The sequence below is a fragment of the Acanthisitta chloris genome, unplaced genomic scaffold (assembly GCF_000695815.1).
Source record: "Acanthisitta chloris isolate BGI_N310 unplaced genomic scaffold, ASM69581v1 scaffold6904, whole genome shotgun sequence".
In the NCBI taxonomy this organism is placed as follows: Eukaryota; Metazoa; Chordata; class Aves; order Passeriformes; family Acanthisittidae; genus Acanthisitta; species Acanthisitta chloris.
In genome coordinates, this window is record NW_008669767.1 from 9,960 (window position 1) to 22,019 (window position 12,060).

Sequence of the window (12,060 nt, forward strand, 5' to 3'; positions counted from 1 at the left end):
AGTCTATACTGGCAAAAGAATGCTTTGGCTGGCAATTGCTTAGAATAGAATCCTAAATACAAGAAGACATATTTGCAGAGTATACTTTATTTCAACTGGTTATACCTTTATGTAAGAATGTACTGGAAGGAATCACATCTCTGATAAATGGTGTCAAAATTTAAAGTTATAGATAATGTAGTTAAAACTTCAGTGTTAAAAATCTTAAAATTCTCTAGACATACATTGATCTTGTAAAGACCACTTTCCACTATTTCAGCTCATCACTCGGCTGCACACAAAACATATATCTGGAGAGAAAAAATGTCTTAAGTCACCCCCACTCTAGACATTCTGTTGCTTGTAAGAAAAGATTTTTCCTTCCAATATTAAAGGCTTAAATATATACAATTATTGTTACTGTAGAATTTATTACCTGAGGTGTATAGATATAGATATAGATGTATAGTTTATAAAGTGAGTGCATACTGTATAAAGTGTCTACAGATGCACCCTAATATATGAATCTAGTTATAATTCATGGAGGATTATAAGAGAGAGACTGGAATACCTCCTTAGTCAGAGCTGATTGATCATTCTGTCAGAGCCAGAGAAACAGTCAGCAGCAAGTCATACCAGAGAAGGAAGTCAGCAAGTGCTCAGAAATCGCTGTGAGATCCCCCTTTAAACACAGACTTTGTGAAGGAGACATACTCACAATTGGACAAGAGACAAATTCTATTTGGTGAAATAAACTGTCCACAAGAAAGGTTACATAGAATTAGACTGGGAGGAACCAATTGCCATAGTACAGCATGTGTTTAGGCTTGAAAGGACAGAAACAGGAGGCTTCCTGTCTAGCTGAGAGACAGGGAAATCTGGAAAACCCAGGGAATGCATGCAGCCTTGATCTGAGTGAGGGCAGGGAAGAGAGGAAGAGGAGTTGCAGGGTGACACCTACGCCCTTCCTCTGGTATTCCTGCAATCTGTAGATGCCATCACTTTTTTTTGCAAGGCTAAAAGCTTGTTTTTAGCTCTCCTCGGTGTCATTTGACCCTGAGTCACAGCTGAAGTTCTGGAACTTGTTTCTTTAGATAACTTCTTCACAGGTCTGAATTTCAATGAAAACCAAACAGTAGAGTTGCTCCCAAAAAGTATGGCTGCCAACAGAAGGGTTCACTGCCCATATCCACTGGTGTGACCTGCTCCTTTTTTTTTCTGCTAGCACATTCTCTAATCATATCAGTTTCTGCATGCCACTGCTCCATAACAGCTCAACACAGGCATACCACTCTCTCTTTGTGCATAGTCTATGAGGCCAGCCCTGTACGATCTTTCCTGTTTCTATTTAACTTTATTAAAATCCCACTAGTTTACCTGGAGATACTGCTGTCCCAAAAGAGACTGTTTCATTCAGTGTGCAAGAGGCCAATCCACACACAGAGCTGAGGTATTTGATTTATTCACAGTTCTGCACAGAAAGTGGTGCTGGCTGGCAAATCCACAAAGCCAGCATGCTAGTCAGTCTGCATGCTCTTCTCTTCTTTTGGGTCAGTGGCTTTCTTGAGTCAGTGGCCATGAGTTGATGGTTGTGATCTTCCCCTGCCGGATTTGACTTTTACCCAGCCGGAACTGATTCAGCATAGTTACTGAATTGTCTTTATTAGTTTCTTCCTTATCTTGGGAGTTCTGCCAAATGTCCTTGCAGCCCATAAATTCTGCATTCTTTGTGTCCACTATCAGAGGTACATCCTTCTTCTCAAGCTTTGTTAACCTTCCCCTAGGTCGGAGATCATTGAAACATGTTGAGCCCTAGTTCTACGGACAATTAATTTGTCTTTCTGTCACCTGGACATCACTTAGAGCTTGTTAGCTGCTTTCAGTTTCACACATTAAATCTGCTTTCTGGTTGATTAGGCTTGAAAGTATACAGAGGCTGATCACCAAAAACATCCTTTCTTAAGGTCATTTTTATATATTCCATGTTTTGCAACAATACCAGGCTAATTTAATGGAACATGCCAGCTTCACCAAATGTATTACTGGCCATAATTGAAAAACTGTATGTCTGTTCATGTTGGTTTGTTTTATTCTGTCTGCTCTGGCTGGACTTTATGTGTCTGTCTCATATTTACATCATTGTAGCTGCTAGAGCAGTACACTGCCATCCTCTTCCTTCCTAAACCACTGAACTGTGTACACCTTTCCCATCCTTCCTTACTGATTGCTATGGGCCACCACTGTCCACAGATTTTACACCATTCAGTTACTATAATATTAGCAGTTATAATAGCAGTCTGAGAGGGTGGTCCCCCTAACCTTAAAAGCATAGGGGAACTCTAGCAAGTTAGAACATGCAGGAGGACTATGCCCCAGTTTTAGAAAGTCACCAAGAAATGCTCCAGCAAGCCCTGCCCCATGCAAAGAGGCTAGTCCTGTGAGTCTGACAAAGAGATCCCATGCACCGTGACCCAAGCTGCCAGAATGACCATGGTAGTTCCTGGGGCAGTATTTGGTCTTTGCCCTGTACTACAAGCTACAGGCAACATTGCACACTAAAATGGAAATACAGAAGAAAAATGGCTACTTTGGGAGACTGTATAGGTGGGACCACAAATGTGGGCAATTTGGTGGTGGCTAAGAAGTCTGCAAGTTTCTTAGCAGAGTAGAAGCTGGGGGAGCTGGAGGGGGAACATCCTACTGTGGTACTTCTGCTAACTCCATGGTAAAAGTATAATCTGAAACATATTTCTCACTTTTCTGCATACAATTTATATCATCAATAACATAGCCCTTCCCTGCCACTTGTCTTTTTTTTTGACATGGGTATGAAGCACAGGTCTTGTTGAGATCACAGATCTGTCCATTGCACATTATGCTCTTCTGGTCTTTATATCTGTGATGTTTTCCATGCAGGCTTTGCATTTCTTACAAAAAAAATCACAGTGAAATTAACAGTTTATTTTTTAATAGCCAGGGTCTTGTTCTGCAAATATTCACAGACATTCTGCAGCTTGGGCACCTTACTCTCACATTCATGTTAACAGCACTGTCATGTGACAAGCAGAGATGGCAATATGTATTTATGGACCCAATTACACCACTTGTAACAAATACAGGCAGAACTTTCTTGCTCTAAATCTGACATCCTTAACACTGTGGTGATTTTGATCATGTGAAAGGAGGAAGGAGGTCTTAGGATGTTTGTGGTGACCGTTTGGCTTTAAAATACCCCAACGTTTTTTCTCCTAAGATATAACACACAGTGGGTCTTCAGGCAATGAGATCTCAATCACTATGAGCTTCCTGTGCACAGACCACCCCAAATTGTGAGGCAGCTCTTCTGCATCAATTAATAGATGTACATCAGATCCTTCACTGCTCTAAGCCCAGTGAGACTCCCAGAAAACAGAGGTTATTGTTACCATTATTTAGATCAATTAAAGAGTACAATTTTTTGTCTATGGTTTTAAAATGGCAGATAGACTACAGTTCTGTGTCCTATGCTTCCAACTGCTTATATAGTAATGATAGCCAAGAGGAAAGTCTGATCAAAACTGCATCTCACTTAGTAGGAGAAGTACTGATGCAGTCTAAAATTCTCTCTGCTTTCATATAACTTAAATTAGTAGTGGAAAAATATGAAGGGTTGTGTATGCTGACAGCTTAAAGATGGAACTGAACATAATCACCAGGTTCAAACAGTTGGCATGAGTGGTTCAATCAAACACTTCATATATTCTAATAATGATACCTGGCCTAAATTAACAAATCTGTATTCTTTTACATATTGCCTAGCTCCAAATCCCTGGATGTGCCATTACCCTTGCTGCACATTGCCCATGGATGCCTCCTGCTCTACCTCCTCTGCTGTGTTTGGCTGTGGAGGTGACACTGAACTTTCAAATGCCTCCTCAGACCTTGGGTGTGCTGCCAGTGGCCTCTCCTTGTAGACAACCTCATCGTGATCTTGTTCACAACAGCTGCAGCCCCTTGTTCTATAGCTTGAGCACAGTGTCAAGGCTGTTCCTCCCAGAGACTCCTTTTCTAGTGGGACACATGTCCACTGCCCAGCCGACTCTGAAAAACAGTTTGCACTTGTGGGAGTTATGCTTGCCATAAACACTCTCTAGCAAGATGCAGAATGTTTTTAGCCTTTCTAATGAGCTTTGTTGTTACAATGTTATCCGTTTTGCTGAGCCAAGAGCATTCTGCAACACCAGTATTTTTATACCTTCCACCTTTCCTGCTACTCCTCATACCCAGTAACAACCCTGGGCTTCAGCTCTGCAAACCCCCCCTTTTGTTTTGGTACTCTTGGTTTTTCAGCTGTAGCTGCATCCTGAAGCCTAGGTCTTGCTGCTTCCGCAGTAATTATGCTGTGAAAATTAGTAATTATGGTCTAACAGTACAGTCTTTATTTCATTCTTAGTCTGCTGCTTTTCATTTGAAACATCAAACACAAAAACACAAGCTTCCAACGCAACTGTTATTAGTCTTGCAAGTTGTTGTAAGCTCCCCCACAGCTGTGTGTGAAGGGTGCTTCTCCACAACCCACATTCTCAGAGTGAAAGTGAAATTTGGTTCCTGGCCCCAGCTCATGTGGTCTTTTATGAGAAGCCCTTTGAGCTCAGATTTCCCACTCACATCTGATCCAGCCTAGTTTTGACCACTGCCAGGGCTGAGGCACCCACAACCTCCCTGGGGAACTTCTTCCAGTATCTCACCACCCTCACAGTAAAAAATTTCTTCCTAATATCTAATCTAAATTTCCTCTCTTTCAATCTCTAACCATTACTCCTTGCTCTATCTGTACAGTTCCTATCAAAGAGTCACGCCCCAGCTTCCCTGCAGGCTCCTTCAGATACTGGAAGGTTGCTATGAGATCCCCACACAACCTTCTCTTCTCCAGGCTGAACAGCCCCAATTTTCTCAGCCTGTCTTCACAAGGGAGGTGCTGCAGTCCTCTTAAGCTTTGTGGCCCTCCTGTGGACTCACTCCAACACTTCCATGTCCTTCTTATGCTGGACACACCAGAACTGCACACAGTATTCCAGGTGGGGTCTCACAAGAGCAGAGGAGAGGTGGAGAATCACCTCCTTTGACCTGCTGGCCGTGCTGCTTTTGATGCAGCCCAGGATTTGGCTGGCTTTCTGGGCTGCTAGTGCACACTGCAGCTCACATTGGGTTTTTCATCAACCATCACCCCCGAGTCCTTCTCTGCAGAGCTGCTCAGTCACTACTCCCAGCCTACAGGTGTGTTTGGGATTGCTGTGACCCATGTGTAGGACCCTACACTCCCCTTTGTTGAACTTGATGAGGTTTGCATTGGCTCACCTCTCCAGCTTTTCAAGGTTTCTCTGGATCTCACATCCCTTCCCTCCAGCGTGTCAACTGCCCCACACAGCTTGGTGTGATCAGTGAACTTGCTGAGGGAGCACTCAATCCATTGTCCTGTCACTGACAAAGATGTTTGATAATACTGGTCCCAGCACTGACCCCTGAGGAACACCACTCATCCCTGGCCTCCACCAGTCATTTTTATTGATATTAATTTCTTGCACATAATTATAATTTCAGTTTGTAGACCTGGATAATGTTTTCAAATATACTTTACAGAGTATCTGGTTTTAGTTTATATTTGCATGAAGAGGAACACGTTGGCCACTATTTTGCAAATCCCTTTGCTTCTGAAAACAAGCCTTTTTATAACTTCTTGATACAGATTATTCCACAGAATCAACTGACCTTGCTTCAGTAAGTTTTTGATGATAAAACTGTTTGATGTTTGGCCATTAAATCTATTTGTTTCTTTAAGGAATTAAGTATCAGGTAACACTTAAAGAATGCTTTGTTAACCTCAGAATAACAAAAGCTCTCTCTTCAAGGCAATGTGTTTTTAAATTATTTCAATTTTATACATTCTTCCATGGAAAAGAAATCTGTTATGAAGCACTGAAATAATTTTTTCATTCACTTGAAATAAATAAATGTTGAAAATCTGATGCTCTTATCATTATCCCCAAAATAAATGTTTGAATTTAATGGTAACAGAGTTATTTCTTATATTTCTTATAACATATATATATTTATATATATTTCTTATAACAGTGTTATTCAACTATAAGTCTTCGAATCTGCAAACACTGTAGTAACTGAAAGATTATAGCATTATCATAAGTGAGTTACAACATTGCATAGAAAGCTTATAAGGTCCTAGCAAAACAAGAAAATTTTATTTCTTTTCATTTTGTTCTACCAGAAGATACTTTATCCATAAATGTGTAAAAACTACTGAATGGTAGGCATTAGAAGAGTACAAAAGCTTTATCAATCAGAATAAGCAACGACAACAAAACATTATACAACAACAAAAGATGAACAGCTATCAAATTTGGAACAAAACAATCATCAAGTTGCCATTAGCACTGAACATATTTCAATGTGATTGCAGAGTTACCTCTTCTACCAGTTAACCAATGATGGTCTTTTTGAAAAAGGCCAAATGTAGCACAGATATTATCATATTAATAGAATTGCTAATTATTTCTGGAGAGTGTATACAGCATTGAGAAAGATGAATAAAACAGACTAAGATGATAATGAGAATATGATAATGAGTTTGTTCAAAAGGGAGTTCAGGGTGGCCAAGACAGACCAGCAATGCAAAGACATGGAAAGAATTTGATTAATTCATCTCTATATTTGAGGGTTAACATTGTATGTAGAAAAAGAACTGCTAAAGCTCAAGGACAAAACTGAGTCAAGAGCATAACTTATGTTGGCCATGAATTGTAGGATCCTATTGGCTGGAAGGGACTTCAGGGAAGTGAGATGTAGTCCAATGTCTTGCTCCAAGCACACCCAGTTAGAGAAGGTTGTGTGGGACCTCATATAGGTGAGTTTTTAATGTCTTCATGGAATTAAATTCTGTAATGTTTCTGAGCAAATTCATCCTGTATTTTGCTACCCTCATTGTAAAAATTATTTTGCATGTATCAAGTCATAATTTCTCAAGTTGTAACTTCTATTTCCTCTCACCCATCTACAGTGCACTCCAGTTCTGTATTCTCTATACCCTTTCTTCTTAGCATTCTCTCATTTGAGGCTGAACAAACCCAGTGCCTTCAACATCTCCATGTCACATTATGGTACTCCTGCCTCCTGAACAACATGGTGGTCTTCTGTTTGACTCGGTTCAGTCAAGGTTTTTCTTGTACTGGAGAGCCCACAGCTAGATCCAGTACCACACAAGTCATCTCACAAGTTCTGAACAGAGGGGAGTAATGACTTCCCCTGACACGCTGTGTTTGTGCTATATAGCACAGTACACGCCTGGCTGCCTTTGCCACGTGGGTGCACTAACTCATATTTAACTTGCTGTCCACCTGGACACCTTGGTACCCACACCTTTTCACACAAAGCTGCTATCTAGACAATGAGCTCCAGCCTGTACAATTGCATCAGGTGATTCCATTCCAGGTGCAAGGCTTTGTGCACATTTAGGCTGAAGAGGAAAATAATTTCCCATGGTCAGGACTGGAAAAACACAAGATAAAAATTTAATTGATTTCATATGGCGCTTTACCAGTTACTTAGTAAGTACATTACTTAGTGAGTACCTAGATCTATCAGCTAACAGGCAAGATGTAGCACTCCTTAAATGTCTAATAAAGTTACCAAAAATGCACCTTATATAAAAATTCATTAATGAATTATTTCCTTGAACTTCAGTTGCATCAATCCAGTACCTGTTTAATCACTGACTACTTCAATAGAATATAATTAGAATTGCATGAGGCTTTGATTTAAGCTGCTGAACTGTCCTTCCTAAGCAATCACACAGACAAAGGCTTTAATTAGAAACCTTGGCACCTATTTATTTGATTCAGTCAAAATACTGAATTTAAACACCAACCTAATTCAGTACTTACCCCAGGAGCTACTGCACTGACTTACCATTTTAATTAACACTTCCTGAAACAGCATTTATTATAAGATGTATCTAACTTACTGGGTAAGCAGTACATTCTGAAAATTCCTTAAATTGCTTGTTGAAAAAAGGATAAGCTCTCTAGGTATACTTTCCCAACGGGACTGTTTGATAGGCATCTAGCCAACACATCCCACAGTCTTCACCATAGCTTTTTGTTTCCTAGAATTTAGATTTATGCATAATGCTCCCTAGTAAAACATGTTGGCTTACCCTACATAAGCAATTTTGTAAGAGAGACCCTTTTGGTTCCTACCTACTATATATAAAGCACTCTATTATGAGAACTTTTTCTTTACAAACATCATGGTTTTTAGTTTAGCTCTTTACATCTCCTTACAAATGGAGCCCTCTAGTACTCTGACTAAAACGTATTTTCTACCCTTAAAGGGAATAAATGTGGATGTAGGCAAGATGATTGGACACTGGAGTAAGCACACATTAGATCCATCAGAAAGCTGAGTCATTTACTAGGGGCCAGTTCCTGGACATTCCACAAAAAGTAAAGTTGTGTGGGGCAAGCAAAGCTGATCTCCACGCAACAGACACGTTTTGCCCCTCCTTCCTTTTGCTGAAAAAAGCTCCAGAGTAGACAAGAGTAGGTCATAATGGAGCCAAAATCAATTTGAAGAGGATTGCCTGAAATACCAGAAAGGAGCTGTGCCTTGATCTGTACTCTGAAAAAGATTCTTTCAGTGGTACCACCCATTTTCTATTGTGAGAGTCCTATCTTTACCACAGAAGTGCAAAATTTCATACCCTGACTTAAAAAAACCCAACACAAAACCCGCCAAATCCCATGAAACCAAACCAAAACAAAAAACCCCAAAACACCAAAGGATTCCCGGGATCCTTCTGGGACTGTCTTCTCTCAGGACAGCAGCAACATGGTCTCTCCCTCTCAGGCCCAGAGTGACACTAGTGGTGTCCCCTGGGGATCAATATTGGGTTCAGTCTTGTTCAGTATCTTTACTGATGATCTGGATTAGGGAATTGAATCTGCCCTCAGTAAATTCACGGACAACACCAACTTGGGTGGGACTGTTGATCAGCTGGAGGGTAGGAAGGCTCTGCAGAGGTATCTGGACAGGTTGGATAGAGGGGCTGAGGCCAATGGTATGAAGTACAAGACCAAGTGCACAGTCCTGCACTTTGGCCACAGTAAGCCCATGCAGTACTACACATCTGGGGAAGAGTGGCTGGAAAGCTGCTCACTGATGTGTCTCTTTTGCTGCCATCTGCACACACTAATAATGGTAACATATTTGCCACCTTCTAGTCAATGACTAAAGTACTAAATAGAAGTATTTTTTCAGGCAAAGATTTCCAATTAAGATCCATTTTGCAGTGCTTATATACCTGCAACATGCTGTCTTAATACTTCAAAAATATCCTAAAAAGAAAGACCAAACCTGCTGGCAGATGAGTTAGCAAGGCAAAAGGTTTCCAGTTGTCTTTGAAGAACTCTTCAATCTCAGATCACTTCCTGAATTTGTTTGAGCCATCTTGCACTACATCTAAAATATCAGGTCGGGCTTTTGCTGCTGGAAATGCATGACCTGGTCCAAGATTCAGGAGGCAGTTCAAATTATTTCAAATTTCTAATTGTCAGACTGCTTGCTTTTTTAGTCTTCCTGCCACTTACTGAACTGTGCGTGCAAAGTTTTCTCATCATCCCTCCACCTCCCCATTTATCATCCTGTATTTGTTACATCTAATGCCCACAGGGACTTGAAAATTACATTAGTCCTCAATTCCTCTCTGCCCTGCCCCACTCACCTTTACAGTCACCATTACATTTGAATGGTGGACAAACAATAATGAAGGGGACCATGAGTTAAAATCATACATTTTATTGCCAAGTAGCATTTAGGCCAACATAATAAAGGGTTTTTCAGATGACCAAAAAGTACATTTCTATTCACGTAATCATCTCTCCTGTCCTCCTGAATTCCAAGAAGGTAGCATACTCTCCCATTTACTGGGGAGCCCTCTAGACTTGCTTCATTCTCCATTCATCAGTAATTTAAAACCTCTTTAAATCCAGGAAATCACACCTTATATTTCAAAATTCAAAGAAAAGGACTCCCCAAACATCCAATTAAATCTTTATTGTTTCTCTGTGATATCACAGTCTTCCAGCTCTGGAATACCAAGATGAAGTTCACAAACAACTCCAAAGCACTGAACTTGCAACTTTGATTTATTTTAGGTTTATAAAGGAAGCAATTTTATATCAGTAATTTGAAAAAAAATCAAGTCAAATATAAATCTTTCAACAAATAACTTAAGAATAACTGTTGAAGAATAATTTTACTTTGCTCATTTCATTATGAGGCATATACTGTACAAAACTGCCACAGAAACAGTGGTATTGAAGTCTACTTATGCATCTTACACAGTTTTAGGTTAAACCCAAGCACTGAATATTCAGAGCACTTTAAACATGTTAAACAATATAGATAGGCAATAGCACAGCCCAAATGCCAAAGTTATCTGCCTGTTTTATACACAATTTTAAAAGCACTTCATGAAGTTGCATGAATTCCAACGAACAGCACATAACTTATTTCAAAAGATGCTTATTGCAAAGTACTTTTTTTCCAATAAATTTACAGGAAACAATGTTATTCTTAGGGCTGTGGAAAATCACTAGCATATCAAAGCTTAAGTCATAGTTCCAGTGATGTCAATAGGATTTTTGCCACTGACTTCACCGATGCAAGGATTTTTTTTATCCACTAATTTTTCTATTCGATAAAAGGCGTAAAGGCCAGCTCAGATTTACAAAATAGCTATTTGAAAAATATTTCCATGAGGCACACGTGCAATATGAAGATAAGTTATCACACATATCAAAACTACAGCCTTTAGTACTATTTCATATGAAAGTCACAGACACATTGCAGCAAAAGCAAACCAGAACAGAGAGGACAGCACCACTGTTAACCTTTGCTGAACTCCTTCTTAAGGCCATGTAACTGTGTTCTGGGGAAAAAAAAAATAATCAATGCTTTATTTTTGGTATTACTTCCATGGGTAAATGTATGGTATGTTTTTAACCAAGTATTAGAATGCATTTTAAAAAAAAGTTTCAGTACATGTGATTTGCTTCGTAACTACAGGTATGTTGCAACAGCTGTGACTTAGAGATTTTGTAACATACCGATCTATAAAAATGTTTTAACATTCATGTAGTTAGGAGGTTTAGTGAAGAGAAGGATGACTTTCAGTGAACAGATTCAGCAATAATTATTAATCTCTGCTTGAGAAGATGAAGATTGCTTCTGCTTTCTTATTAGCAGCTGTGGCAGAATACTTGACTGCTCAAAAGCATCTCATCAAGGTTCACATTTCTATGTTAATGCCATGATCTGACAAAAATGTGAAAAAGCAGAGCTAAAAATAATGCCATTAAAACCTTTTAAGTTTTAAATTTCAAATCAAGAGGTGCAGATGTGATGGTTTGGCTATCTTCATGTGAAACTGTGAGAAGTTAGTTGGCTTCAGCTTTAATCTATTCATTATCAACTCAATCACTTTGGCTTTACATAATGTCAGGTATATGAACCGTGTGTGCTCCAGTGTACATGCATCTAACTTTATACCCCTGGTTCACTGGATATGTTTGCCAGCTCCTGTCCAGACATACCTTTGCAGTGTAACCATGTACATTCTCCCTAAAGGACTTAGTAGCTTGAAAACAGTGCTATATTAACAGAGCTGTGAGTTTCAAAACCAGAAACAGCCTTTGTCTGGACACACTGAGCTGGCACTTGTCTGCAAGCACTGGAACAGATATACTCCTCACAATGAAGGGATTGAAGAAATACATTCCTGGAAAGATGTCAAGTACCTTATTTCTTCAGCTGAGCACAGCAAAGCAGTACACCTTGCAGAATCAAACCATAATTTGCTTAAGAAATTATGGGCAATAGAAGCTCAGTTGGTTTATTTTTCATTTCTGTTCACAAAATATTAGACAAAGAAATGTAAACCCAGTTTAAATCCCTACATACAAATTAAATGCCTAACGCTCTTGAGGGTACCTGTTTCATCTGAAGCATCTCAAATAATTAGAAACATTT